The sequence below is a fragment of the Durio zibethinus genome, chromosome 8, assembly GCF_047325235.1.
Source record: "Durio zibethinus cultivar Kanyao isolate XHJ-2024 chromosome 8, ASM4732523v1, whole genome shotgun sequence".
NCBI lineage: Eukaryota > Viridiplantae > Streptophyta > Magnoliopsida > Malvales > Malvaceae > Durio > Durio zibethinus.
Genome location: NC_143169.1, coordinates 3,092,882 through 3,116,482, shown reverse-complemented (window position 1 = coordinate 3,116,482; position 23,601 = coordinate 3,092,882). Strand labels below are relative to the sequence as shown.

At 51.3% G+C, this 23,601-nt stretch overlaps 55 non-coding genes across 55 annotated transcripts; all 55 read left to right on the top strand.

Annotated features, from left to right (window-relative positions):
• The first annotated feature begins 153 nt into the window (after positions 1-153).
• On the top strand, positions 154-272 carry LOC149517303 (5S ribosomal RNA). The gene has a single exon (XR_016344654.1). It is a non-coding gene; the product is annotated as a 5S ribosomal RNA (ribosomal RNA).
• Positions 273-584: 312 nt separating this feature from the next.
• Positions 585-703, top strand: LOC149517302 (5S ribosomal RNA). The gene has a single exon (XR_016344653.1). It is a non-coding gene; the product is annotated as a 5S ribosomal RNA (ribosomal RNA).
• A 312-nt stretch (positions 704-1,015) lies between these two features.
• On the top strand, positions 1,016-1,134 carry LOC149517301 (5S ribosomal RNA). Its single transcript, XR_016344652.1, has one exon. It is a non-coding gene; the product is annotated as a 5S ribosomal RNA (ribosomal RNA).
• Positions 1,135-1,446: 312 nt separating this feature from the next.
• LOC149517300 (5S ribosomal RNA) lies at positions 1,447-1,565 on the top strand. The gene has a single exon (XR_016344651.1). It is a non-coding gene; the product is annotated as a 5S ribosomal RNA (ribosomal RNA).
• Positions 1,566-1,877: 312 nt separating this feature from the next.
• On the top strand, positions 1,878-1,996 carry LOC149517299 (5S ribosomal RNA). Its single transcript, XR_016344650.1, has one exon. It is a non-coding gene; the product is annotated as a 5S ribosomal RNA (ribosomal RNA).
• A 312-nt stretch (positions 1,997-2,308) lies between these two features.
• Positions 2,309-2,427, top strand: LOC149517298 (5S ribosomal RNA). The gene has a single exon (XR_016344649.1). It is a non-coding gene; the product is annotated as a 5S ribosomal RNA (ribosomal RNA).
• Positions 2,428-2,739: 312 nt separating this feature from the next.
• On the top strand, positions 2,740-2,858 carry LOC149517297 (5S ribosomal RNA). Its single transcript, XR_016344648.1, has one exon. It is a non-coding gene; the product is annotated as a 5S ribosomal RNA (ribosomal RNA).
• Positions 2,859-3,170: 312 nt separating this feature from the next.
• On the top strand, positions 3,171-3,289 carry LOC149517296 (5S ribosomal RNA). The gene has a single exon (XR_016344647.1). It is a non-coding gene; the product is annotated as a 5S ribosomal RNA (ribosomal RNA).
• A 312-nt stretch (positions 3,290-3,601) lies between these two features.
• LOC149517295 (5S ribosomal RNA) lies at positions 3,602-3,720 on the top strand. Its single transcript, XR_016344646.1, has one exon. It is a non-coding gene; the product is annotated as a 5S ribosomal RNA (ribosomal RNA).
• Positions 3,721-4,032: 312 nt separating this feature from the next.
• On the top strand, positions 4,033-4,151 carry LOC149517294 (5S ribosomal RNA). The gene has a single exon (XR_016344644.1). It is a non-coding gene; the product is annotated as a 5S ribosomal RNA (ribosomal RNA).
• A 312-nt stretch (positions 4,152-4,463) lies between these two features.
• LOC149517293 (5S ribosomal RNA) lies at positions 4,464-4,582 on the top strand. Its single transcript, XR_016344643.1, has one exon. It is a non-coding gene; the product is annotated as a 5S ribosomal RNA (ribosomal RNA).
• A 312-nt stretch (positions 4,583-4,894) lies between these two features.
• On the top strand, positions 4,895-5,013 carry LOC149517292 (5S ribosomal RNA). Its single transcript, XR_016344642.1, has one exon. It is a non-coding gene; the product is annotated as a 5S ribosomal RNA (ribosomal RNA).
• Positions 5,014-5,325: 312 nt separating this feature from the next.
• On the top strand, positions 5,326-5,444 carry LOC149517291 (5S ribosomal RNA). Its single transcript, XR_016344641.1, has one exon. It is a non-coding gene; the product is annotated as a 5S ribosomal RNA (ribosomal RNA).
• Positions 5,445-5,756: 312 nt separating this feature from the next.
• Positions 5,757-5,875, top strand: LOC149517290 (5S ribosomal RNA). The gene has a single exon (XR_016344640.1). It is a non-coding gene; the product is annotated as a 5S ribosomal RNA (ribosomal RNA).
• Positions 5,876-6,187: 312 nt separating this feature from the next.
• Positions 6,188-6,306, top strand: LOC149517289 (5S ribosomal RNA). Its single transcript, XR_016344639.1, has one exon. It is a non-coding gene; the product is annotated as a 5S ribosomal RNA (ribosomal RNA).
• A 312-nt stretch (positions 6,307-6,618) lies between these two features.
• LOC149517288 (5S ribosomal RNA) lies at positions 6,619-6,737 on the top strand. The gene has a single exon (XR_016344638.1). It is a non-coding gene; the product is annotated as a 5S ribosomal RNA (ribosomal RNA).
• A 312-nt stretch (positions 6,738-7,049) lies between these two features.
• LOC149517287 (5S ribosomal RNA) lies at positions 7,050-7,168 on the top strand. The gene has a single exon (XR_016344637.1). It is a non-coding gene; the product is annotated as a 5S ribosomal RNA (ribosomal RNA).
• Positions 7,169-7,480: 312 nt separating this feature from the next.
• Positions 7,481-7,599, top strand: LOC149517286 (5S ribosomal RNA). Its single transcript, XR_016344636.1, has one exon. It is a non-coding gene; the product is annotated as a 5S ribosomal RNA (ribosomal RNA).
• A 312-nt stretch (positions 7,600-7,911) lies between these two features.
• LOC149517285 (5S ribosomal RNA) lies at positions 7,912-8,030 on the top strand. Its single transcript, XR_016344635.1, has one exon. It is a non-coding gene; the product is annotated as a 5S ribosomal RNA (ribosomal RNA).
• A 312-nt stretch (positions 8,031-8,342) lies between these two features.
• Positions 8,343-8,461, top strand: LOC149517284 (5S ribosomal RNA). The gene has a single exon (XR_016344633.1). It is a non-coding gene; the product is annotated as a 5S ribosomal RNA (ribosomal RNA).
• Positions 8,462-8,773: 312 nt separating this feature from the next.
• LOC149517283 (5S ribosomal RNA) lies at positions 8,774-8,892 on the top strand. The gene has a single exon (XR_016344632.1). It is a non-coding gene; the product is annotated as a 5S ribosomal RNA (ribosomal RNA).
• A 312-nt stretch (positions 8,893-9,204) lies between these two features.
• LOC149517282 (5S ribosomal RNA) lies at positions 9,205-9,323 on the top strand. The gene has a single exon (XR_016344631.1). It is a non-coding gene; the product is annotated as a 5S ribosomal RNA (ribosomal RNA).
• A 312-nt stretch (positions 9,324-9,635) lies between these two features.
• Positions 9,636-9,754, top strand: LOC149517281 (5S ribosomal RNA). The gene has a single exon (XR_016344630.1). It is a non-coding gene; the product is annotated as a 5S ribosomal RNA (ribosomal RNA).
• A 312-nt stretch (positions 9,755-10,066) lies between these two features.
• Positions 10,067-10,185, top strand: LOC149517280 (5S ribosomal RNA). Its single transcript, XR_016344629.1, has one exon. It is a non-coding gene; the product is annotated as a 5S ribosomal RNA (ribosomal RNA).
• A 313-nt stretch (positions 10,186-10,498) lies between these two features.
• LOC149517279 (5S ribosomal RNA) lies at positions 10,499-10,617 on the top strand. The gene has a single exon (XR_016344628.1). It is a non-coding gene; the product is annotated as a 5S ribosomal RNA (ribosomal RNA).
• A 312-nt stretch (positions 10,618-10,929) lies between these two features.
• Positions 10,930-11,048, top strand: LOC149517278 (5S ribosomal RNA). Its single transcript, XR_016344627.1, has one exon. It is a non-coding gene; the product is annotated as a 5S ribosomal RNA (ribosomal RNA).
• Positions 11,049-11,360: 312 nt separating this feature from the next.
• LOC149517277 (5S ribosomal RNA) lies at positions 11,361-11,479 on the top strand. Its single transcript, XR_016344626.1, has one exon. It is a non-coding gene; the product is annotated as a 5S ribosomal RNA (ribosomal RNA).
• Positions 11,480-11,791: 312 nt separating this feature from the next.
• On the top strand, positions 11,792-11,910 carry LOC149517276 (5S ribosomal RNA). Its single transcript, XR_016344625.1, has one exon. It is a non-coding gene; the product is annotated as a 5S ribosomal RNA (ribosomal RNA).
• Positions 11,911-12,222: 312 nt separating this feature from the next.
• On the top strand, positions 12,223-12,341 carry LOC149517275 (5S ribosomal RNA). The gene has a single exon (XR_016344624.1). It is a non-coding gene; the product is annotated as a 5S ribosomal RNA (ribosomal RNA).
• Positions 12,342-12,653: 312 nt separating this feature from the next.
• LOC149517274 (5S ribosomal RNA) lies at positions 12,654-12,772 on the top strand. Its single transcript, XR_016344622.1, has one exon. It is a non-coding gene; the product is annotated as a 5S ribosomal RNA (ribosomal RNA).
• A 312-nt stretch (positions 12,773-13,084) lies between these two features.
• LOC149517273 (5S ribosomal RNA) lies at positions 13,085-13,203 on the top strand. The gene has a single exon (XR_016344621.1). It is a non-coding gene; the product is annotated as a 5S ribosomal RNA (ribosomal RNA).
• Positions 13,204-13,515: 312 nt separating this feature from the next.
• Positions 13,516-13,634, top strand: LOC149517272 (5S ribosomal RNA). Its single transcript, XR_016344620.1, has one exon. It is a non-coding gene; the product is annotated as a 5S ribosomal RNA (ribosomal RNA).
• A 312-nt stretch (positions 13,635-13,946) lies between these two features.
• On the top strand, positions 13,947-14,065 carry LOC149517271 (5S ribosomal RNA). Its single transcript, XR_016344619.1, has one exon. It is a non-coding gene; the product is annotated as a 5S ribosomal RNA (ribosomal RNA).
• A 312-nt stretch (positions 14,066-14,377) lies between these two features.
• On the top strand, positions 14,378-14,496 carry LOC149517270 (5S ribosomal RNA). Its single transcript, XR_016344618.1, has one exon. It is a non-coding gene; the product is annotated as a 5S ribosomal RNA (ribosomal RNA).
• A 312-nt stretch (positions 14,497-14,808) lies between these two features.
• LOC149517269 (5S ribosomal RNA) lies at positions 14,809-14,927 on the top strand. Its single transcript, XR_016344617.1, has one exon. It is a non-coding gene; the product is annotated as a 5S ribosomal RNA (ribosomal RNA).
• A 313-nt stretch (positions 14,928-15,240) lies between these two features.
• LOC149517268 (5S ribosomal RNA) lies at positions 15,241-15,359 on the top strand. Its single transcript, XR_016344616.1, has one exon. It is a non-coding gene; the product is annotated as a 5S ribosomal RNA (ribosomal RNA).
• A 312-nt stretch (positions 15,360-15,671) lies between these two features.
• Positions 15,672-15,790, top strand: LOC149517267 (5S ribosomal RNA). Its single transcript, XR_016344615.1, has one exon. It is a non-coding gene; the product is annotated as a 5S ribosomal RNA (ribosomal RNA).
• Positions 15,791-16,103: 313 nt separating this feature from the next.
• LOC149517266 (5S ribosomal RNA) lies at positions 16,104-16,222 on the top strand. The gene has a single exon (XR_016344614.1). It is a non-coding gene; the product is annotated as a 5S ribosomal RNA (ribosomal RNA).
• Positions 16,223-16,534: 312 nt separating this feature from the next.
• LOC149517265 (5S ribosomal RNA) lies at positions 16,535-16,653 on the top strand. The gene has a single exon (XR_016344613.1). It is a non-coding gene; the product is annotated as a 5S ribosomal RNA (ribosomal RNA).
• Positions 16,654-16,965: 312 nt separating this feature from the next.
• LOC149517264 (5S ribosomal RNA) lies at positions 16,966-17,084 on the top strand. The gene has a single exon (XR_016344611.1). It is a non-coding gene; the product is annotated as a 5S ribosomal RNA (ribosomal RNA).
• A 312-nt stretch (positions 17,085-17,396) lies between these two features.
• Positions 17,397-17,515, top strand: LOC149517263 (5S ribosomal RNA). The gene has a single exon (XR_016344610.1). It is a non-coding gene; the product is annotated as a 5S ribosomal RNA (ribosomal RNA).
• A 312-nt stretch (positions 17,516-17,827) lies between these two features.
• LOC149517262 (5S ribosomal RNA) lies at positions 17,828-17,946 on the top strand. The gene has a single exon (XR_016344609.1). It is a non-coding gene; the product is annotated as a 5S ribosomal RNA (ribosomal RNA).
• A 312-nt stretch (positions 17,947-18,258) lies between these two features.
• LOC149517261 (5S ribosomal RNA) lies at positions 18,259-18,377 on the top strand. Its single transcript, XR_016344608.1, has one exon. It is a non-coding gene; the product is annotated as a 5S ribosomal RNA (ribosomal RNA).
• A 312-nt stretch (positions 18,378-18,689) lies between these two features.
• Positions 18,690-18,808, top strand: LOC149517260 (5S ribosomal RNA). The gene has a single exon (XR_016344607.1). It is a non-coding gene; the product is annotated as a 5S ribosomal RNA (ribosomal RNA).
• A 312-nt stretch (positions 18,809-19,120) lies between these two features.
• LOC149517259 (5S ribosomal RNA) lies at positions 19,121-19,239 on the top strand. Its single transcript, XR_016344606.1, has one exon. It is a non-coding gene; the product is annotated as a 5S ribosomal RNA (ribosomal RNA).
• Positions 19,240-19,550: 311 nt separating this feature from the next.
• On the top strand, positions 19,551-19,669 carry LOC149517258 (5S ribosomal RNA). The gene has a single exon (XR_016344605.1). It is a non-coding gene; the product is annotated as a 5S ribosomal RNA (ribosomal RNA).
• Positions 19,670-19,981: 312 nt separating this feature from the next.
• LOC149517257 (5S ribosomal RNA) lies at positions 19,982-20,100 on the top strand. The gene has a single exon (XR_016344604.1). It is a non-coding gene; the product is annotated as a 5S ribosomal RNA (ribosomal RNA).
• Positions 20,101-20,412: 312 nt separating this feature from the next.
• LOC149517256 (5S ribosomal RNA) lies at positions 20,413-20,531 on the top strand. Its single transcript, XR_016344603.1, has one exon. It is a non-coding gene; the product is annotated as a 5S ribosomal RNA (ribosomal RNA).
• A 312-nt stretch (positions 20,532-20,843) lies between these two features.
• LOC149517255 (5S ribosomal RNA) lies at positions 20,844-20,962 on the top strand. Its single transcript, XR_016344602.1, has one exon. It is a non-coding gene; the product is annotated as a 5S ribosomal RNA (ribosomal RNA).
• A 312-nt stretch (positions 20,963-21,274) lies between these two features.
• LOC149517254 (5S ribosomal RNA) lies at positions 21,275-21,393 on the top strand. The gene has a single exon (XR_016344819.1). It is a non-coding gene; the product is annotated as a 5S ribosomal RNA (ribosomal RNA).
• A 312-nt stretch (positions 21,394-21,705) lies between these two features.
• LOC149517253 (5S ribosomal RNA) lies at positions 21,706-21,824 on the top strand. Its single transcript, XR_016344600.1, has one exon. It is a non-coding gene; the product is annotated as a 5S ribosomal RNA (ribosomal RNA).
• A 312-nt stretch (positions 21,825-22,136) lies between these two features.
• LOC149517252 (5S ribosomal RNA) lies at positions 22,137-22,255 on the top strand. Its single transcript, XR_016344599.1, has one exon. It is a non-coding gene; the product is annotated as a 5S ribosomal RNA (ribosomal RNA).
• Positions 22,256-22,567: 312 nt separating this feature from the next.
• On the top strand, positions 22,568-22,686 carry LOC149517251 (5S ribosomal RNA). Its single transcript, XR_016344598.1, has one exon. It is a non-coding gene; the product is annotated as a 5S ribosomal RNA (ribosomal RNA).
• A 312-nt stretch (positions 22,687-22,998) lies between these two features.
• Positions 22,999-23,117, top strand: LOC149517250 (5S ribosomal RNA). The gene has a single exon (XR_016344597.1). It is a non-coding gene; the product is annotated as a 5S ribosomal RNA (ribosomal RNA).
• Positions 23,118-23,429: 312 nt separating this feature from the next.
• Positions 23,430-23,548, top strand: LOC149517249 (5S ribosomal RNA). The gene has a single exon (XR_016344596.1). It is a non-coding gene; the product is annotated as a 5S ribosomal RNA (ribosomal RNA).
• The last annotated feature ends 53 nt before the right edge of the window (positions 23,549-23,601 follow it).

Here is a 23,601-nt window from a genome sequence, read left to right as displayed (position 1 = left end):
GTTCGCGGCGATTAATCGATGACGGGTTGAGAAATCGATGAACCCCCTCTTCTTGGCGTATTGCGTAATCTTTTGGACGGGGGCTCGCGTGTGACACGTCGAGCAACGCACGGGAAAGGAAGGGTCGGATACATAATTTGCGCAAGAAGTGACGGGTGCGATCATACCAGCACTAAAGCACCGGATCCCATCAGAACTCCGCAGTTAAGCGTGCTTGGGCGAGAGTAGTACTAGGATGGGTGACCTCCTGGGAAGTCCTCGTGTTGCACTCCTCGTTCTTTTTAATTTCCGGTATTCTTCCGTCGTTTATTGCCGTGCAGGCACTTGGGCTTGTTCGTTGATTGCCGTTCGCAGCACCTCACGTTCTTTTTAGTTTTTGGTATCCGTCCGTCGCAATTACTGCATACTTAATCGTTTGCTCGCCGATTACCGTTCGCGGCGATTAATCGATGACGGGTTGAGAAATCGATGAACCCCCTCTTCTTGGCGTATTGCGTAATCTTTTGGACGGGGGCTCGCGTGTGACACGTCGAGCAACGCACGGGAAAGGAAGGGTCGGATACATAATTTGCGCAAGAAGTGACGGGTGCGATCATACCAGCACTAAAGCACCGGATCCCATCAGAACTCCGCAGTTAAGCGTGCTTGGGCGAGAGTAGTACTAGGATGGGTGACCTCCTGGGAAGTCCTCGTGTTGCACTCCTCGTTCTTTTTAATTTCCGGTATTCTTCCGTCGTTTATTGCCGTGCAGGCACTTGGGCTTGTTCGTTGATTGCCGTTCGCAGCACCTCACGTTCTTTTTAGTTTTTGGTATCCGTCCGTCGCAATTACTGCATACTTAATCGTTTGCTCGCCGATTACCGTTCGCGGCGATTAATCGATGACGGGTTGAGAAATCGATGAACCCCCTCTTCTTGGCGTATTGCGTAATCTTTTGGACGGGGGCTCGCGTGTGACACGTCGAGCAACGCACGGGAAAGGAAGGGTCGGATACATAATTTGCGCAAGAAGTGACGGGTGCGATCATACCAGCACTAAAGCACCGGATCCCATCAGAACTCCGCAGTTAAGCGTGCTTGGGCGAGAGTAGTACTAGGATGGGTGACCTCCTGGGAAGTCCTCGTGTTGCACTCCTCGTTCTTTTTAATTTCCGGTATTCTTCCGTCGTTTATTGCCGTGCAGGCACTTGGGCTTGTTCGTTGATTGCCGTTCGCAGCACCTCACGTTCTTTTTAGTTTTTGGTATCCGTCCGTCGCAATTACTGCATACTTAATCGTTTGCTCGCCGATTACCGTTCGCGGCGATTAATCGATGACGGGTTGAGAAATCGATGAACCCCCTCTTCTTGGCGTATTGCGTAATCTTTTGGACGGGGGCTCGCGTGTGACACGTCGAGCAACGCACGGGAAAGGAAGGGTCGGATACATAATTTGCGCAAGAAGTGACGGGTGCGATCATACCAGCACTAAAGCACCGGATCCCATCAGAACTCCGCAGTTAAGCGTGCTTGGGCGAGAGTAGTACTAGGATGGGTGACCTCCTGGGAAGTCCTCGTGTTGCACTCCTCGTTCTTTTTAATTTCCGGTATTCTTCCGTCGTTTATTGCCGTGCAGGCACTTGGGCTTGTTCGTTGATTGCCGTTCGCAGCACCTCACGTTCTTTTTAGTTTTTGGTATCCGTCCGTCGCAATTACTGCATACTTAATCGTTTGCTCGCCGATTACCGTTCGCGGCGATTAATCGATGACGGGTTGAGAAATCGATGAACCCCCTCTTCTTGGCGTATTGCGTAATCTTTTGGACGGGGGCTCGCGTGTGACACGTCGAGCAACGCACGGGAAAGGAAGGGTCGGATACATAATTTGCGCAAGAAGTGACGGGTGCGATCATACCAGCACTAAAGCACCGGATCCCATCAGAACTCCGCAGTTAAGCGTGCTTGGGCGAGAGTAGTACTAGGATGGGTGACCTCCTGGGAAGTCCTCGTGTTGCACTCCTCGTTCTTTTTAATTTCCGGTATTCTTCCGTCGTTTATTGCCGTGCAGGCACTTGGGCTTGTTCGTTGATTGCCGTTCGCAGCACCTCACGTTCTTTTTAGTTTTTGGTATCCGTCCGTCGCAATTACTGCATACTTAATCGTTTGCTCGCCGATTACCGTTCGCGGCGATTAATCGATGACGGGTTGAGAAATCGATGAACCCCCTCTTCTTGGCGTATTGCGTAATCTTTTGGACGGGGGCTCGCGTGTGACACGTCGAGCAACGCACGGGAAAGGAAGGGTCGGATACATAATTTGCGCAAGAAGTGACGGGTGCGATCATACCAGCACTAAAGCACCGGATCCCATCAGAACTCCGCAGTTAAGCGTGCTTGGGCGAGAGTAGTACTAGGATGGGTGACCTCCTGGGAAGTCCTCGTGTTGCACTCCTCGTTCTTTTTAATTTCCGGTATTCTTCCGTCGTTTATTGCCGTGCAGGCACTTGGGCTTGTTCGTTGATTGCCGTTCGCAGCACCTCACGTTCTTTTTAGTTTTTGGTATCCGTCCGTCGCAATTACTGCATACTTAATCGTTTGCTCGCCGATTACCGTTCGCGGCGATTAATCGATGACGGGTTGAGAAATCGATGAACCCCCTCTTCTTGGCGTATTGCGTAATCTTTTGGACGGGGGCTCGCGTGTGACACGTCGAGCAACGCACGGGAAAGGAAGGGTCGGATACATAATTTGCGCAAGAAGTGACGGGTGCGATCATACCAGCACTAAAGCACCGGATCCCATCAGAACTCCGCAGTTAAGCGTGCTTGGGCGAGAGTAGTACTAGGATGGGTGACCTCCTGGGAAGTCCTCGTGTTGCACTCCTCGTTCTTTTTAATTTCCGGTATTCTTCCGTCGTTTATTGCCGTGCAGGCACTTGGGCTTGTTCGTTGATTGCCGTTCGCAGCACCTCACGTTCTTTTTAGTTTTTGGTATCCGTCCGTCGCAATTACTGCATACTTAATCGTTTGCTCGCCGATTACCGTTCGCGGCGATTAATCGATGACGGGTTGAGAAATCGATGAACCCCCTCTTCTTGGCGTATTGCGTAATCTTTTGGACGGGGGCTCGCGTGTGACACGTCGAGCAACGCACGGGAAAGGAAGGGTCGGATACATAATTTGCGCAAGAAGTGACGGGTGCGATCATACCAGCACTAAAGCACCGGATCCCATCAGAACTCCGCAGTTAAGCGTGCTTGGGCGAGAGTAGTACTAGGATGGGTGACCTCCTGGGAAGTCCTCGTGTTGCACTCCTCGTTCTTTTTAATTTCCGGTATTCTTCCGTCGTTTATTGCCGTGCAGGCACTTGGGCTTGTTCGTTGATTGCCGTTCGCAGCACCTCACGTTCTTTTTAGTTTTTGGTATCCGTCCGTCGCAATTACTGCATACTTAATCGTTTGCTCGCCGATTACCGTTCGCGGCGATTAATCGATGACGGGTTGAGAAATCGATGAACCCCCTCTTCTTGGCGTATTGCGTAATCTTTTGGACGGGGGCTCGCGTGTGACACGTCGAGCAACGCACGGGAAAGGAAGGGTCGGATACATAATTTGCGCAAGAAGTGACGGGTGCGATCATACCAGCACTAAAGCACCGGATCCCATCAGAACTCCGCAGTTAAGCGTGCTTGGGCGAGAGTAGTACTAGGATGGGTGACCTCCTGGGAAGTCCTCGTGTTGCACTCCTCGTTCTTTTTAATTTCCGGTATTCTTCCGTCGTTTATTGCCGTGCAGGCACTTGGGCTTGTTCGTTGATTGCCGTTCGCAGCACCTCACGTTCTTTTTAGTTTTTGGTATCCGTCCGTCGCAATTACTGCATACTTAATCGTTTGCTCGCCGATTACCGTTCGCGGCGATTAATCGATGACGGGTTGAGAAATCGATGAACCCCCTCTTCTTGGCGTATTGCGTAATCTTTTGGACGGGGGCTCGCGTGTGACACGTCGAGCAACGCACGGGAAAGGAAGGGTCGGATACATAATTTGCGCAAGAAGTGACGGGTGCGATCATACCAGCACTAAAGCACCGGATCCCATCAGAACTCCGCAGTTAAGCGTGCTTGGGCGAGAGTAGTACTAGGATGGGTGACCTCCTGGGAAGTCCTCGTGTTGCACTCCTCGTTCTTTTTAATTTCCGGTATTCTTCCGTCGTTTATTGCCGTGCAGGCACTTGGGCTTGTTCGTTGATTGCCGTTCGCAGCACCTCACGTTCTTTTTAGTTTTTGGTATCCGTCCGTCGCAATTACTGCATACTTAATCGTTTGCTCGCCGATTACCGTTCGCGGCGATTAATCGATGACGGGTTGAGAAATCGATGAACCCCCTCTTCTTGGCGTATTGCGTAATCTTTTGGACGGGGGCTCGCGTGTGACACGTCGAGCAACGCACGGGAAAGGAAGGGTCGGATACATAATTTGCGCAAGAAGTGACGGGTGCGATCATACCAGCACTAAAGCACCGGATCCCATCAGAACTCCGCAGTTAAGCGTGCTTGGGCGAGAGTAGTACTAGGATGGGTGACCTCCTGGGAAGTCCTCGTGTTGCACTCCTCGTTCTTTTTAATTTCCGGTATTCTTCCGTCGTTTATTGCCGTGCAGGCACTTGGGCTTGTTCGTTGATTGCCGTTCGCAGCACCTCACGTTCTTTTTAGTTTTTGGTATCCGTCCGTCGCAATTACTGCATACTTAATCGTTTGCTCGCCGATTACCGTTCGCGGCGATTAATCGATGACGGGTTGAGAAATCGATGAACCCCCTCTTCTTGGCGTATTGCGTAATCTTTTGGACGGGGGCTCGCGTGTGACACGTCGAGCAACGCACGGGAAAGGAAGGGTCGGATACATAATTTGCGCAAGAAGTGACGGGTGCGATCATACCAGCACTAAAGCACCGGATCCCATCAGAACTCCGCAGTTAAGCGTGCTTGGGCGAGAGTAGTACTAGGATGGGTGACCTCCTGGGAAGTCCTCGTGTTGCACTCCTCGTTCTTTTTAATTTCCGGTATTCTTCCGTCGTTTATTGCCGTGCAGGCACTTGGGCTTGTTCGTTGATTGCCGTTCGCAGCACCTCACGTTCTTTTTAGTTTTTGGTATCCGTCCGTCGCAATTACTGCATACTTAATCGTTTGCTCGCCGATTACCGTTCGCGGCGATTAATCGATGACGGGTTGAGAAATCGATGAACCCCCTCTTCTTGGCGTATTGCGTAATCTTTTGGACGGGGGCTCGCGTGTGACACGTCGAGCAACGCACGGGAAAGGAAGGGTCGGATACATAATTTGCGCAAGAAGTGACGGGTGCGATCATACCAGCACTAAAGCACCGGATCCCATCAGAACTCCGCAGTTAAGCGTGCTTGGGCGAGAGTAGTACTAGGATGGGTGACCTCCTGGGAAGTCCTCGTGTTGCACTCCTCGTTCTTTTTAATTTCCGGTATTCTTCCGTCGTTTATTGCCGTGCAGGCACTTGGGCTTGTTCGTTGATTGCCGTTCGCAGCACCTCACGTTCTTTTTAGTTTTTGGTATCCGTCCGTCGCAATTACTGCATACTTAATCGTTTGCTCGCCGATTACCGTTCGCGGCGATTAATCGATGACGGGTTGAGAAATCGATGAACCCCCTCTTCTTGGCGTATTGCGTAATCTTTTGGACGGGGGCTCGCGTGTGACACGTCGAGCAACGCACGGGAAAGGAAGGGTCGGATACATAATTTGCGCAAGAAGTGACGGGTGCGATCATACCAGCACTAAAGCACCGGATCCCATCAGAACTCCGCAGTTAAGCGTGCTTGGGCGAGAGTAGTACTAGGATGGGTGACCTCCTGGGAAGTCCTCGTGTTGCACTCCTCGTTCTTTTTAATTTCCGGTATTCTTCCGTCGTTTATTGCCGTGCAGGCACTTGGGCTTGTTCGTTGATTGCCGTTCGCAGCACCTCACGTTCTTTTTAGTTTTTGGTATCCGTCCGTCGCAATTACTGCATACTTAATCGTTTGCTCGCCGATTACCGTTCGCGGCGATTAATCGATGACGGGTTGAGAAATCGATGAACCCCCTCTTCTTGGCGTATTGCGTAATCTTTTGGACGGGGGCTCGCGTGTGACACGTCGAGCAACGCACGGGAAAGGAAGGGTCGGATACATAATTTGCGCAAGAAGTGACGGGTGCGATCATACCAGCACTAAAGCACCGGATCCCATCAGAACTCCGCAGTTAAGCGTGCTTGGGCGAGAGTAGTACTAGGATGGGTGACCTCCTGGGAAGTCCTCGTGTTGCACTCCTCGTTCTTTTTAATTTCCGGTATTCTTCCGTCGTTTATTGCCGTGCAGGCACTTGGGCTTGTTCGTTGATTGCCGTTCGCAGCACCTCACGTTCTTTTTAGTTTTTGGTATCCGTCCGTCGCAATTACTGCATACTTAATCGTTTGCTCGCCGATTACCGTTCGCGGCGATTAATCGATGACGGGTTGAGAAATCGATGAACCCCCTCTTCTTGGCGTATTGCGTAATCTTTTGGACGGGGGCTCGCGTGTGACACGTCGAGCAACGCACGGGAAAGGAAGGGTCGGATACATAATTTGCGCAAGAAGTGACGGGTGCGATCATACCAGCACTAAAGCACCGGATCCCATCAGAACTCCGCAGTTAAGCGTGCTTGGGCGAGAGTAGTACTAGGATGGGTGACCTCCTGGGAAGTCCTCGTGTTGCACTCCTCGTTCTTTTTAATTTCCGGTATTCTTCCGTCGTTTATTGCCGTGCAGGCACTTGGGCTTGTTCGTTGATTGCCGTTCGCAGCACCTCACGTTCTTTTTAGTTTTTGGTATCCGTCCGTCGCAATTACTGCATACTTAATCGTTTGCTCGCCGATTACCGTTCGCGGCGATTAATCGATGACGGGTTGAGAAATCGATGAACCCCCTCTTCTTGGCGTATTGCGTAATCTTTTGGACGGGGGCTCGCGTGTGACACGTCGAGCAACGCACGGGAAAGGAAGGGTCGGATACATAATTTGCGCAAGAAGTGACGGGTGCGATCATACCAGCACTAAAGCACCGGATCCCATCAGAACTCCGCAGTTAAGCGTGCTTGGGCGAGAGTAGTACTAGGATGGGTGACCTCCTGGGAAGTCCTCGTGTTGCACTCCTCGTTCTTTTTAATTTCCGGTATTCTTCCGTCGTTTATTGCCGTGCAGGCACTTGGGCTTGTTCGTTGATTGCCGTTCGCAGCACCTCACGTTCTTTTTAGTTTTTGGTATCCGTCCGTCGCAATTACTGCATACTTAATCGTTTGCTCGCCGATTACCGTTCGCGGCGATTAATCGATGACGGGTTGAGAAATCGATGAACCCCCTCTTCTTGGCGTATTGCGTAATCTTTTGGACGGGGGCTCGCGTGTGACACGTCGAGCAACGCACGGGAAAGGAAGGGTCGGATACATAATTTGCGCAAGAAGTGACGGGTGCGATCATACCAGCACTAAAGCACCGGATCCCATCAGAACTCCGCAGTTAAGCGTGCTTGGGCGAGAGTAGTACTAGGATGGGTGACCTCCTGGGAAGTCCTCGTGTTGCACTCCTCGTTCTTTTTAATTTCCGGTATTCTTCCGTCGTTTATTGCCGTGCAGGCACTTGGGCTTGTTCGTTGATTGCCGTTCGCAGCACCTCACGTTCTTTTTAGTTTTTGGTATCCGTCCGTCGCAATTACTGCATACTTAATCGTTTGCTCGCCGATTACCGTTCGCGGCGATTAATCGATGACGGGTTGAGAAATCGATGAACCCCCTCTTCTTGGCGTATTGCGTAATCTTTTGGACGGGGGCTCGCGTGTGACACGTCGAGCAACGCACGGGAAAGGAAGGGTCGGATACATAATTTGCGCAAGAAGTGACGGGTGCGATCATACCAGCACTAAAGCACCGGATCCCATCAGAACTCCGCAGTTAAGCGTGCTTGGGCGAGAGTAGTACTAGGATGGGTGACCTCCTGGGAAGTCCTCGTGTTGCACTCCTCGTTCTTTTTAATTTCCGGTATTCTTCCGTCGTTTATTGCCGTGCAGGCACTTGGGCTTGTTCGTTGATTGCCGTTCGCAGCACCTCACGTTCTTTTTAGTTTTTGGTATCCGTCCGTCGCAATTACTGCATACTTAATCGTTTGCTCGCCGATTACCGTTCGCGGCGATTAATCGATGACGGGTTGAGAAATCGATGAACCCCCTCTTCTTGGCGTATTGCGTAATCTTTTGGACGGGGGCTCGCGTGTGACACGTCGAGCAACGCACGGGAAAGGAAGGGTCGGATACATAATTTGCGCAAGAAGTGACGGGTGCGATCATACCAGCACTAAAGCACCGGATCCCATCAGAACTCCGCAGTTAAGCGTGCTTGGGCGAGAGTAGTACTAGGATGGGTGACCTCCTGGGAAGTCCTCGTGTTGCACTCCTCGTTCTTTTTAATTTCCGGTATTCTTCCGTCGTTTATTGCCGTGCAGGCACTTGGGCTTGTTCGTTGATTGCCGTTCGCAGCACCTCACGTTCTTTTTAGTTTTTGGTATCCGTCCGTCGCAATTACTGCATACTTAATCGTTTGCTCGCCGATTACCGTTCGCGGCGATTAATCGATGACGGGTTGAGAAATCGATGAACCCCCTCTTCTTGGCGTATTGCGTAATCTTTTGGACGGGGGCTCGCGTGTGACACGTCGAGCAACGCACGGGAAAGGAAGGGTCGGATACATAATTTGCGCAAGAAGTGACGGGTGCGATCATACCAGCACTAAAGCACCGGATCCCATCAGAACTCCGCAGTTAAGCGTGCTTGGGCGAGAGTAGTACTAGGATGGGTGACCTCCTGGGAAGTCCTCGTGTTGCACTCCTCGTTCTTTTTAATTTCCGGTATTCTTCCGTCGTTTATTGCCGTGCAGGCACTTGGGCTTGTTCGTTGATTGCCGTTCGCAGCACCTCACGTTCTTTTTAGTTTTTGGTATCCGTCCGTCGCAATTACTGCATACTTAATCGTTTGCTCGCCGATTACCGTTCGCGGCGATTAATCGATGACGGGTTGAGAAATCGATGAACCCCCTCTTCTTGGCGTATTGCGTAATCTTTTGGACGGGGGCTCGCGTGTGACACGTCGAGCAACGCACGGGAAAGGAAGGGTCGGATACATAATTTGCGCAAGAAGTGACGGGTGCGATCATACCAGCACTAAAGCACCGGATCCCATCAGAACTCCGCAGTTAAGCGTGCTTGGGCGAGAGTAGTACTAGGATGGGTGACCTCCTGGGAAGTCCTCGTGTTGCACTCCTCGTTCTTTTTAATTTCCGGTATTCTTCCGTCGTTTATTGCCGTGCAGGCACTTGGGCTTGTTCGTTGATTGCCGTTCGCAGCACCTCACGTTCTTTTTAGTTTTTGGTATCCGTCCGTCGCAATTACTGCATACTTAATCGTTTGCTCGCCGATTACCGTTCGCGGCGATTAATCGATGACGGGTTGAGAAATCGATGAACCCCCTCTTCTTGGCGTATTGCGTAATCTTTTGGACGGGGGCTCGCGTGTGACACGTCGAGCAACGCACGGGAAAGGAAGGGTCGGATACATAATTTGCGCAAGAAGTGACGGGTGCGATCATACCAGCACTAAAGCACCGGATCCCATCAGAACTCCGCAGTTAAGCGTGCTTGGGCGAGAGTAGTACTAGGATGGGTGACCTCCTGGGAAGTCCTCGTGTTGCACTCCTCGTTCTTTTTAATTTCCGGTATTCTTCCGTCGTTTATTGCCGTGCAGGCACTTGGGCTTGTTCGTTGATTGCCGTTCGCAGCACCTCACGTTCTTTTTAGTTTTTGGTATCCGTCCGTCGCAATTACTGCATACTTAATCGTTTGCTCGCCGATTACCGTTCGCGGCGATTAATCGATGACGGGTTGAGAAATCGATGAACCCCCTCTTCTTGGCGTATTGCGTAATCTTTTGGACGGGGGCTCGCGTGTGACACGTCGAGCAACGCACGGGAAAGGAAGGGTCGGATACATAATTTGCGCAAGAAGTGACGGGTGCGATCATACCAGCACTAAAGCACCGGATCCCATCAGAACTCCGCAGTTAAGCGTGCTTGGGCGAGAGTAGTACTAGGATGGGTGACCTCCTGGGAAGTCCTCGTGTTGCACTCCTCGTTCTTTTTAATTTCCGGTATTCTTCCGTCGTTTATTGCCGTGCAGGCACTTGGGCTTGTTCGTTGATTGCCGTTCGCAGCACCTCACGTTCTTTTTAGTTTTTGGTATCCGTCCGTCGCAATTACTGCATACTTAATCGTTTGCTCGCCGATTACCGTTCGCAGGCGATTAATCGATGACGGGTTGAGAAATCGATGAACCCCCTCTTCTTGGCGTATTGCGTAATCTTTTGGACGGGGGCTCGCGTGTGACACGTCGAGCAACGCACGGGAAAGGAAGGGTCGGATACATAATTTGCGCAAGAAGTGACGGGTGCGATCATACCAGCACTAAAGCACCGGATCCCATCAGAACTCCGCAGTTAAGCGTGCTTGGGCGAGAGTAGTACTAGGATGGGTGACCTCCTGGGAAGTCCTCGTGTTGCACTCCTCGTTCTTTTTAATTTCCGGTATTCTTCCGTCGTTTATTGCCGTGCAGGCACTTGGGCTTGTTCGTTGATTGCCGTTCGCAGCACCTCACGTTCTTTTTAGTTTTTGGTATCCGTCCGTCGCAATTACTGCATACTTAATCGTTTGCTCGCCGATTACCGTTCGCGGCGATTAATCGATGACGGGTTGAGAAATCGATGAACCCCCTCTTCTTGGCGTATTGCGTAATCTTTTGGACGGGGGCTCGCGTGTGACACGTCGAGCAACGCACGGGAAAGGAAGGGTCGGATACATAATTTGCGCAAGAAGTGACGGGTGCGATCATACCAGCACTAAAGCACCGGATCCCATCAGAACTCCGCAGTTAAGCGTGCTTGGGCGAGAGTAGTACTAGGATGGGTGACCTCCTGGGAAGTCCTCGTGTTGCACTCCTCGTTCTTTTTAATTTCCGGTATTCTTCCGTCGTTTATTGCCGTGCAGGCACTTGGGCTTGTTCGTTGATTGCCGTTCGCAGCACCTCACGTTCTTTTTAGTTTTTGGTATCCGTCCGTCGCAATTACTGCATACTTAATCGTTTGCTCGCCGATTACCGTTCGCGGCGATTAATCGATGACGGGTTGAGAAATCGATGAACCCCCTCTTCTTGGCGTATTGCGTAATCTTTTGGACGGGGGCTCGCGTGTGACACGTCGAGCAACGCACGGGAAAGGAAGGGTCGGATACATAATTTGCGCAAGAAGTGACGGGTGCGATCATACCAGCACTAAAGCACCGGATCCCATCAGAACTCCGCAGTTAAGCGTGCTTGGGCGAGAGTAGTACTAGGATGGGTGACCTCCTGGGAAGTCCTCGTGTTGCACTCCTCGTTCTTTTTAATTTCCGGTATTCTTCCGTCGTTTATTGCCGTGCAGGCACTTGGGCTTGTTCGTTGATTGCCGTTCGCAGCACCTCACGTTCTTTTTAGTTTTTGGTATCCGTCCGTCGCAATTACTGCATACTTAATCGTTTGCTCGCCGATTACCGTTCGCGGCGATTAATCGATGACGGGTTGAGAAATCGATGAACCCCCTCTTCTTGGCGTATTGCGTAATCTTTTGGACGGGGGCTCGCGTGTGACACGTCGAGCAACGCACGGGAAAGGAAGGGTCGGATACATAATTTGCGCAAGAAGTGACGGGTGCGATCATACCAGCACTAAAGCACCGGATCCCATCAGAACTCCGCAGTTAAGCGTGCTTGGGCGAGAGTAGTACTAGGATGGGTGACCTCCTGGGAAGTCCTCGTGTTGCACTCCTCGTTCTTTTTAATTTCCGGTATTCTTCCGTCGTTTATTGCCGTGCAGGCACTTGGGCTTGTTCGTTGATTGCCGTTCGCAGCACCTCACGTTCTTTTTAGTTTTTGGTATCCGTCCGTCGCAATTACTGCATACTTAATCGTTTGCTCGCCGATTACCGTTCGCGGCGATTAATCGATGACGGGTTGAGAAATCGATGAACCCCCTCTTCTTGGCGTATTGCGTAATCTTTTGGACGGGGGCTCGCGTGTGACACGTCGAGCAACGCACGGGAAAGGAAGGGTCGGATACATAATTTGCGCAAGAAGTGACGGGTGCGATCATACCAGCACTAAAGCACCGGATCCCATCAGAACTCCGCAGTTAAGCGTGCTTGGGCGAGAGTAGTACTAGGATGGGTGACCTCCTGGGAAGTCCTCGTGTTGCACTCCTCGTTCTTTTTAATTTCCGGTATTCTTCCGTCGTTTATTGCCGTGCAGGCACTTGGGCTTGTTCGTTGATTGCCGTTCGCAGCACCTCACGTTCTTTTTAGTTTTTGGTATCCGTCCGTCGCAATTACTGCATACTTAATCGTTTGCTCGCCGATTACCGTTCGCGGCGATTAATCGATGACGGGTTGAGAAATCGATGAACCCCCTCTTCTTGGCGTATTGCGTAATCTTTTGGACGGGGGCTCGCGTGTGACACGTCGAGCAACGCACGGGAAAGGAAGGGTCGGATACATAATTTGCGCAAGAAGTGACGGGTGCGATCATACCAGCACTAAAGCACCGGATCCCATCAGAACTCCGCAGTTAAGCGTGCTTGGGCGAGAGTAGTACTAGGATGGGTGACCTCCTGGGAAGTCCTCGTGTTGCACTCCTCGTTCTTTTTAATTTCCGGTATTCTTCCGTCGTTTATTGCCGTGCAGGCACTTGGGCTTGTTCGTTGATTGCCGTTCGCAGCACCTCACGTTCTTTTTAGTTTTTGGTATCCGTCCGTCGCAATTACTGCATACTTAATCGTTTGCTCGCCGATTACCGTTCGCGGCGATTAATCGATGACGGGTTGAGAAATCGATGAACCCCCTCTTCTTGGCGTATTGCGTAATCTTTTGGACGGGGGCTCGCGTGTGACACGTCGAGCAACGCACGGGAAAGGAAGGGTCGGATACATAATTTGCGCAAGAAGTGACGGGTGCGATCATACCAGCACTAAAGCACCGGATCCCATCAGAACTCCGCAGTTAAGCGTGCTTGGGCGAGAGTAGTACTAGGATGGGTGACCTCCTGGGAAGTCCTCGTGTTGCACTCCTCGTTCTTTTTAATTTCCGGTATTCTTCCGTCGTTTATTGCCGTGCAGGCACTTGGGCTTGTTCGTTGATTGCCGTTCGCAGCACCTCACGTTCTTTTTAGTTTTTGGTATCCGTCCGTCGCAATTACTGCATACTTAATCGTTTGCTCGCCGATTACCGTTCGCGGCGATTAATCGATGACGGGTTGAGAAATCGATGAACCCCCTCTTCTTGGCGTATTGCGTAATCTTTTGGACGGGGGCTCGCGTGTGACACGTCGAGCAACGCACGGGAAAGGAAGGGTCGGATACATAATTTGCGCAAGAAGTGACGGGTGCGATCATACCAGCACTAAAGCACCGGATCCCATCAGAACTCCGCAGTTAAGCGTGCTTGGGCGAGAGTAGTACTAGGATGGGTGACCTCCTGGGAAGTCCTCGTGTTGCACTCCTCGTTCTTTTTAATTTCCGGTATTCTTCCGTCGTTTATTGCCGTGCAGGCACTTGGGCTTGTTCGTTGATTGCCGTTCGCAGCACCTCACGTTCTTTTTAGTTTTTGGTATCCGTCCGTCGCAATTACTGCATACTTAATCGTTTGCTCGCCGATTACCGTTCGCGGCGATTAATCGATGACGGGTTGAGAAATCGATGAACCCCCTCTTCTTGGCGTATTGCGTAATCTTTTGGACGGGGGCTCGCGTGTGACACGTCGAGCAACGCACGGGAAAGGAAGGGTCGGATACATAATTTGCGCAAGAAGTGACGGGTGCGATCATACCAGCACTAAAGCACCGGATCCCATCAGAACTCCGCAGTTAAGCGTGCTTGGGCGAGAGTAGTACTAGGATGGGTGACCTCCTGGGAAGTCCTCGTGTTGCACTCCTCGTTCTTTTTAATTTCCGGTATTCTTCCGTCGTTTATTGCCGTGCAGGCACTTGGGCTTGTTCGTTGATTGCCGTTCGCAGCACCTCACGTTCTTTTTAGTTTTTGGTATCCGTCCGTCGCAATTACTGCATACTTAATCGTTTGCTCGCCGATTACCGTTCGCGGCGATTAATCGATGACGGGTTGAGAAATCGATGAACCCCCTCTTCTTGGCGTATTGCGTAATCTTTTGGACGGGGGCTCGCGTGTGACACGTCGAGCAACGCACGGGAAAGGAAGGGTCGGATACATAATTTGCGCAAGAAGTGACGGGTGCGATCATACCAGCACTAAAGCACCGGATCCCATCAGAACTCCGCAGTTAAGCGTGCTTGGGCGAGAGTAGTACTAGGATGGGTGACCTCCTGGGAAGTCCTCGTGTTGCACTCCTCGTTCTTTTTAATTTCCGGTATTCTTCCGTCGTTTATTGCCGTGCAGGCACTTGGGCTTGTTCGTTGATTGCCGTTCGCAGCACCTCACGTTCTTTTTAGTTTTTGGTATCCGTCCGTCGCAATTACTGCATACTTAATCGTTTGCTCGCCGATTACCGTTCGCGGCGATTAATCGATGACGGGTTGAGAAATCGATGAACCCCCTCTTCTTGGCGTATTGCGTAATCTTTTGGACGGGGGCTCGCGTGTGACACGTCGAGCAACGCACGGGAAAGGAAGGGTCGGATACATAATTTGCGCAAGAAGTGACGGGTGCGATCATACCAGCACTAAAGCACCGGATCCCATCAGAACTCCGCAGTTAAGCGTGCTTGGGCGAGAGTAGTACTAGGATGGGTGACCTCCTGGGAAGTCCTCGTGTTGCACTCCTCGTTCTTTTTAATTTCCGGTATTCTTCCGTCGTTTATTGCCGTGCAGGCACTTGGGCTTGTTCGTTGATTGCCGTTCGCAGCACCTCACGTTCTTTTTAGTTTTTGGTATCCGTCCGTCGCAATTACTGCATACTTAATCGTTTGCTCGCCGATTACCGTTCGCAGGCGATTAATCGATGACGGGTTGAGAAATCGATGAACCCCCTCTTCTTGGCGTATTGCGTAATCTTTTGGACGGGGGCTCGCGTGTGACACGTCGAGCAACGCACGGGAAAGGAAGGGTCGGATACATAATTTGCGCAAGAAGTGACGGGTGCGATCATACCAGCACTAAAGCACCGGATCCCATCAGAACTCCGCAGTTAAGCGTGCTTGGGCGAGAGTAGTACTAGGATGGGTGACCTCCTGGGAAGTCCTCGTGTTGCACTCCTCGTTCTTTTTAATTTCCGGTATTCTTCCGTCGTTTATTGCCGTGCAGGCACTTGGGCTTGTTCGTTGATTGCCGTTCGCAGCACCTCACGTTCTTTTTAGTTTTTGGTATCCGTCCGTCGCAATTACTGCATACTTAATCGTTTGCTCGCCGATTACCGTTCGCGGCGATTAATCGATGACGGGTTGAGAAATCGATGAACCCCCTCTTCTTGGCGTATTGCGTAATCTTTTGGACGGGGGCTCGCGTGTGACACGTCGAGCAACGCACGGGAAAGGAAGGGTCGGATACATAATTTGCGCAAGAAGTGACGGGTGCGATCATACCAGCACTAAAGCACCGGATCCCATCAGAACTCCGCAGTTAAGCGTGCTTGGGCGAGAGTAGTACTAGGATGGGTGACCTCCTGGGAAGTCCTCGTGTTGCACTCCTCGTTCTTTTTAATTTCCGGTATTCTTCCGTCGTTTATTGCCGTGCAGGCACTTGGGCTTGTTCGTTGATTGCCGTTCGCAGCACCTCACGTTCTTTTTAGTTTTTGGTATCCGTCCGTCGCAATTACTGCATACTTAATCGTTTGCTCGCCGATTACCGTTCGCGGCGATTAATCGATGACGGGTTGAGAAATCGATGAACCCCCTCTTCTTGGCGTATTGCGTAAATCTTTTGGACGGGGGCTCGCGTGTGACACGTCGAGCAACGCACGGGAAAGGAAGGGTCGGATACATAATTTGCGCAAGAAGTGACGGGTGCGATCATACCAGCACTAAAGCACCGGATCCCATCAGAACTCCGCAGTTAAGCGTGCTTGGGCGAGAGTAGTACTAGGATGGGTGACCTCCTGGGAAGTCCTCGTGTTGCACTCCTCGTTCTTTTTAATTTCCGGTATTCTTCCGTCGTTTATTGCCGTGCAGGCACTTGGGCTTGTTCGTTGATTGCCGTTCGCAGCACCTCACGTTCTTTTTAGTTTTTGGTATCCGTCCGTCGCAATTACTGCATACTTAATCGTTTGCTCGCCGATTACCGTTCGCGGCGATTAATCGATGACGGGTTGAGAAATCGATGAACCCCCTCTTCTTGGCGTATTGCGTAATCTTTTGGACGGGGGCTCGCGTGTGACACGTCGAGCAACGCACGGGAAAGGAAGGGTCGGATACATAATTTGCGCAAGAAGTGACGGGTGCGATCATACCAGCACTAAAGCACCGGATCCCATCAGAACTCCGCAGTTAAGCGTGCTTGGGCGAGAGTAGTACTAGGATGGGTGACCTCCTGGGAAGTCCTCGTGTTGCACTCCTCGTTCTTTTTAATTTCCGGTATTCTTCCGTCGTTTATTGCCGTGCAGGCACTTGGGCTTGTTCGTTGATTGCCGTTCGCAGCACCTCACGTTCTTTTTAGTTTTTGGTATCCGTCCGTCGCAATTACTGCATACTTAATCGTTTGCTCGCCGATTACCGTTCGCGGCGATTAATCGATGACGGGTTGAGAAATCGATGAACCCCCTCTTCTTGGCGTATTGCGTAATCTTTTGGACGGGGGCTCGCGTGTGACACGTCGAGCAACGCACGGGAAAGGAAGGGTCGGATACATAATTTGCGCAAGAAGTGACGGGTGCGATCATACCAGCACTAAAGCACCGGATCCCATCAGAACTCCGCAGTTAAGCGTGCTTGGGCGAGAGTAGTACTAGGATGGGTGACCTCCTGGGAAGTCCTCGTGTTGCACTCCTCGTTCTTTTTAATTTCCGGTATTCTTCCGTCGTTTATTGCCGTGCAGGCACTTGGGCTTGTTCGTTGATTGCCGTTCGCAGCACCTCACGTTCTTTTTAGTTTTTGGTATCCGTCCGTCGCAATTACTGCATACTTAATCGTTTGCTCGCCGATTACCGTTCGCGGCGATTAATCGATGACGGGTTGAGAAATCGATGAACCCCCTCTTCTTGGCGTATTGCGTAATCTTTTGGACGGGGGCTCGCGTGTGACACGTCGAGCAACGCACGGGAAAGGAAGGGTCGGATACATAATTTGCGCAAGAAGTGACGGGTGCGATCATACCAGCACTAAAGCACCGGATCCCATCAGAACTCCGCAGTTAAGCGTGCTTGGGCGAGAGTAGTACTAGGATGGGTGACCTCCTGGGAAGTCCTCGTGTTGCACTCCTCGTTCTTTTTAATTTCCGGTATTCTTCCGTCGTTTATTGCCGTGCAGGCACTTGGGCTTGTTCGTTGATTGCCGTTCGCAGCACCTCACGTTCTTTTTAGTTTTTGGTATCCGTCCGTCGCAATTACTGCATACTTAATCGTTTGCTCGCCGATTACCGTTCGCGGCGATTAATCGATGACGGGTTGAGAAATCGATGAACCCCCTCTTCTTGGCGTATTGCGTAATCTTTTGGACGGGGGCTCGCGTGTGACACGTCGAGCAACGCACGGGAAAGGAAGGGTCGGATACATAATTTGCGCAAGAAGTGACGGGTGCGATCATACCAGCACTAAAGCACCGGATCCCATCAGAACTCCGCAGTTAAGCGTGCTTGGGCGAGAGTAGTACTAGGATGGGTGACCTCCTGGGAAGTCCTCGTGTTGCACTCCTCGTTCTTTTTAATTTCCGGTATTCTTCCGTCGTTTATTGCCGTGCAGGCACTTGGGCTTGTTCGTTGATTGCCGTTCGCAGCACCTCACGTTCTTTTTAGTTTTTGGTATCCGTCCGTCGCAATTACTGCATACTTAATCGTTTGCTCGCCGATTACCGTTCGCGGCGATTAATCGATGACGGGTTGAGAAATCGATGAACCCCCTCTTCTTGGCGTATTGCGTAATCTTTTGGACGGGGGCTCGCGTGTGACACGTCGAGCAACGCACGGGAAAGGAAGGGTCGGATACATAATTTGCGCAAGAAGTGACGGGTGCGATCATACCAGCACTAAAGCACCGGATCCCATCAGAACTCCGCAGTTAAGCGTGCTTGGGCGAGAGTAGTACTAGGATGGGTGACCTCCTGGGAAGTCCTCGTGTTGCACTCCTCGTTCTTTTTAATTTCCGGTATTCTTCCGTCGTTTATTGCCGTGCAGGCACTTGGGCTTGTTCGTTGATTGCCGTTCGCAGCACCTCACGTTCTTTTTAGTTTTTGGTATCCGTCCGTCGCAATTACTGCATACTTAATCGTTTGCTCGCCGATTACCGTTCGCGGCGATTAATCGATGACGGGTTGAGAAATCGATGAACCCCCTCTTCTTGGCGTATTGCGTAATCTTTTGGACGGGGGCTCGCGTGTGACACGTCGAGCAACGCACGGGAAAGGAAGGGTCGGATACATAATTTGCGCAAGAAGTGACGGGTGCGATCATACCAGCACTAAAGCACCGGATCCCATCAGAACTCCGCAGTTAAGCGTGCTTGGGCGAGAGTAGTACTAGGATGGGTGACCTCCTGGGAAGTCCTCGTGTTGCACTCCTCGTTCTTTTTAATTTCCGGTATTCTTCCGTCGTTTATTGCCGTGCAGGCACTTGGGCTTGTTCGTTGATTGCCGTTCGCAGCACCTCACGTTCTTTTTAGTTTTTGGTATCCGTCCGTCGCAATTACTGCATACTTAATCGTTTGCTCGCCGATTACCGTTCGCGGCGATTAATCGATGACGGGTTGAGAAATCGATGAACCCCCTCTTCTTGGCGTATTGCGTAATCTTTTGGACGGGGGCTCGCGTGTGACACGTCGAGCAACGCACGGGAAAGGAAGGGTCGGATACATAATTTGCGCAAGAAGTGACGGGTGCGATCATACCAGCACTAAAGCACCGGATCCCATCAGAACTCCGCAGTTAAGCGTGCTTGGGCGAGAGTAGTACTAGGATGGGTGACCTCCTGGGAAGTCCTCGTGTTGCACTCCTCGTTCTTTTTAATTTCCGGTATTCTTCCGTCGTTTATTGCCGTGCAGGCACTTGGGCTTGTTCGTTGATTGCCGTTCGCAGCACCTCACGTTCTTTTTAGTTTTTGGTATCCGTCCGTCGCAATTACTGCATACTTAATCGTTTGCTCGCCGATTACCGTTCGCGGCGATTAATCGATGACGGGTTGAGAAATCGATGAACCCCCTCTTCTTGGCGTATTGCGTAATCTTTTGGACGGGGGCTCGCGTGTGACACGTCGAGCAACGCACGGAAAGGAAGGGTCGGATACATAATTTGCGCAAGAAGTGACGGGTGCGATCATACCAGCACTAAAGCACCGGATCCCATCAGAACTCCGCAGTTAAGCGTGCTTGGGCGAGAGTAGTACTAGGATGGGTGACCTCCTGGGAAGTCCTCGTGTTGCACTCCTCGTTCTTTTTAATTTCCGGTATTCTTCCGTCGTTTATTGCCGTGCAGGCACTTGGGCTTGTTCGTTGATTGCCGTTCGCAGCACCTCACGTTCTTTTTAGTTTTTGGTATCCGTCCGTCGCAATTACTGCATACTTAATCGTTTGCTCGCCGATTACCGTTCGCGGCGATTAATCGATGACGGGTTGAGAAATCGATGAACCCCCTCTTCTTGGCGTATTGCGTAATCTTTTGGACGGGGGCTCGCGTGTGACACGTCGAGCAACGCACGGGAAAGGAAGGGTCGGATACATAATTTGCGCAAGAAGTGACGGGTGCGATCATACCAGCACTAAAGCACCGGATCCCATCAGAACTCCGCAGTTAAGCGTGCTTGGGCGAGAGTAGTACTAGGATGGGTGACCTCCTGGGAAGTCCTCGTGTTGCACTCCTCGTTCTTTTTAATTTCCGGTATTCTTCCGTCGTTTATTGCCGTGCAGGCACTTGGGCTTGTTCGTTGATTGCCGTTCGCAGCACCTCACGTTCTTTTTAGTTTTTGGTATCCGTCCGTCGCAATTACTGCATACTTAATCGTTTGCTCGCCGATTACCGTTCGCGGCGATTAATCGATGACGGGTTGAGAAATCGATGAACCCCCTCTTCTTGGCGTATTGCGTAATCTTTTGGACGGGGGCTCGCGTGTGACACGTCGAGCAACGCACGGGAAAGGAAGGGTCGGATACATAATTTGCGCAAGAAGTGACGGGTGCGATCATACCAGCACTAAAGCACCGGATCCCATCAGAACTCCGCAGTTAAGCGTGCTTGGGCGAGAGTAGTACTAGGATGGGTGACCTCCTGGGAAGTCCTCGTGTTGCACTCCTCGTTCTTTTTAATTTCCGGTATTCTTCCGTCGTTTATTGCCGTGCAGGCACTTGGGCTTGTTCGTTGATTGCCGTTCGCAGCACCTCACGTTCTTTTTAGTTTTTGGTATCCGTCCGTCGCAATTACTGCATACTTAATCGTTTGCTCGCCGATTACCGTTCGCGGCGATTAATCGATGACGGGTTGAGAAATCGATGAACCCCCTCTTCTTGGCGTATTGCGTAATCTTTTGGACGGGGGCTCGCGTGTGACACGTCGAGCAACGCACGGGAAAGGAAGGGTCGGATACATAATTTGCGCAAGAAGTGACGGGTGCGATCATACCAGCACTAAAGCACCGGATCCCATCAGAACTCCGCAGTTAAGCGTGCTTGGGCGAGAGTAGTACTAGGATGGGTGACCTCCTGGGAAGTCCTCGTGTTGCACTCCTCGTTCTTTTTAATTTCCGGTATTCTTCCGTCGTTTATTGCCGTGCAGGCACTTGGGCTTGTTCGTTGATTGCCGTTCGCAGCACCTCACGTTCTTTTTAGTTTTTGGTATCCGTCCGTCGCAATTACTGCATACTTAATCGTTTGCTCGCCGATTACCGTTCGCGGCGATTAATCGATGACGGGTTGAGAAATCGATGAACCCCCTCTTCTTGGCGTATTGCGTAATCTTTTGGACGGGGGCTCGCGTGTGACACGTCGAGCAACGCACGGGAAAGGAAGGGTCGGATACATAATTTGCGCAAGAAGTGACGGGTGCGATCATACCAGCACTAAAGCACCGGATCCCATCAGAACTCCGCAGTTAAGCGTGCTTGGGCGAGAGTAGTACTAGGATGGGTGACCTCTTGGGAAGTCCTCGTGTTGCACTCCTCGTTCTTTTTAATTTTCGGTATTCTTCCGTCGTTTATTGCCGTGCAGGCACTTGGGCTTGTTCGTTGATTGCCGTTCGCAGCACCTCACGTTCTTTTTAGTTTTTGGTATCCGTCCGTCGCAATTACTGCATACTTAATCGTTTGCTCGTCGATTACCGTTCGCGGCGATTAATCGATGACGGGTTGAGAAATCGATGAACCCCCTCTTCTTGGCGTATTGCGTAATCTTTTGGACGGGGGCTCGCGTGTGACACGTCGAGCAACGCACGGGAAAGGAAGGGTCGGATACATAATTTGCGCAAGAAGTGACGGGTGCGATCATACCAGCACTAAAGCACCGGATCCCATCAGAACTCCGCAGTTAAGCGTGCTTGGGCGAGAGTAGTACTAGGATGGGTGACCTCCTGGGAAGTCCTCGTGTTGCACTCCTTGTTCTTTTTAATTTTCGGTATTCTTCCGTCGTTTATTGCCGTGCAGGCACTTGGGCTTGTTCGTTGATTGCCGTTCGCAGCACCTCACGTTCTTTTTAGTTTTTGGTATCCGTCCGTCGCAATTACTGCATACTTAATCGTTTGCTCGCCGATTACCGTTCGCGGCGATTAATCGATGACGGGTTGAGAAATCGATGAACCCCCTCTTCCTGGCGTATTGCGTAATCTTTTGGACGGGGGCTCGCGTGTGACACGTCGAGCAACGCACGGGAAAGGAAGGGTCGGATACATAATTTGCGCAAGAAGTGACGGGTGCGATCATACCAGCACTAAAGCACCGGATCCCATCAGAACTCCGCAGTTAAGCGTGCTTGGGCGAGAGTAGTACTAGGATGGGTGACCTCCTGGGAAGTCCTCGTGTTGCACTCCTCGTTCTTTTTAATTTTCGGTATTCTTCCGTCGTTTATTGCCGTGCAGGCACTTGGGCTTGTTCGTTGATTGCCGTTCGCAGCACCTCGCGTTCTTTTTAGTTTTTGGTATCCGTCCGTCGCAATTACTGCATACTTAATCGTTTGCTCGCCGATTACCGTTCGCGGCGATTAATCGATGACGGGTTGAGAAATCGATGAACCCCCTCTTCCTGGCGTATTGCGTAATCTTTTGGACGGGGGCTCGCGTGTGACACCTCGAGCAACGCACGGGAAAGGAAGGGTCGGATACATAATTTGCGCAAGAAGTGACGGGTGCGATCATACCAGCACTAAAGCACCGGATCCCATCAGAACTCCGCAGTTAAGCGTGCTTGGGCGAGAGTAGTACTAGGATGGGTGACCTCCTGGGAAGTCCTCGTGTTGCACTCCTCGTTCTTTTTAATTTTCGGTATTCTTCCGTCGTTTATTGCCGTGCAGGCACTTGGGCTTGTTCGTTGATTGCCGTTCGCAGCACCTCGCGTTCTTTTTAGTTTTTGGTATCCGTCCGTCGCAATTACTGCATACTTAATCGTTTGCTCGCCGATTACCGTTCGCGGCGATTAATCGATGACGGGTTGAGAAATCGATGAACCCCCTCTTCCTGGCGTATTGCGTAATCTTTTGGACGGGGGCTCGCGTGTGACACCTCGAGCAACGCACGGGAAAGGAAGGGTCGGATACATAATTTGCGCAAGAAGTGACGGGTGCGATCATACCAGCACTAAAGCACCGGATCCCATCAGAACTCCGCAGTTAAGCGTGCTTGGGCGAGAGTAGTACTAGGATGGGTGACCTCCTGGGAAGTCCTCGTGTTGCACTCCTCGTTCTTTTTAATTTTCGGTATTCTTCCGTCGTTTATTGCCGTGCAGGCACTTGGGCTTGTTCGTTGATTGCCGTTCGCAGCACCTCACGTTCTTTTTAGTTTTTGGTATCCGTCCGTCGCAATTACTGCATACTTAATCGTTTGCTCGCCGATTACCGTTCGCGGCGATTAATCGATGACGGGTTGAGAAATCGATGAACCCCCTCTTCTTGGCGTATTGCGTAATCCTTTGGACGGGGGCTCGCGTGTGACACGTCGAGCAACGCACGGGAAAGGAAGGGTCGGATACATAATTTGCGCAAGAAGTGACGGGTGCGATCATACCAGCACTAAAGCACCGGATCCCATCAGAACTCCGCAGTTAAGCGTGCTTGGGCGAGAGTAGTACTAGGATGGGTGACCTCCTGGGAAGTCCTCGTGTTGCACTCCTCGTTCTTTTTAATTTTCGGTATTCTTCCGTCGTTTATTGCCGTGCAGGCACT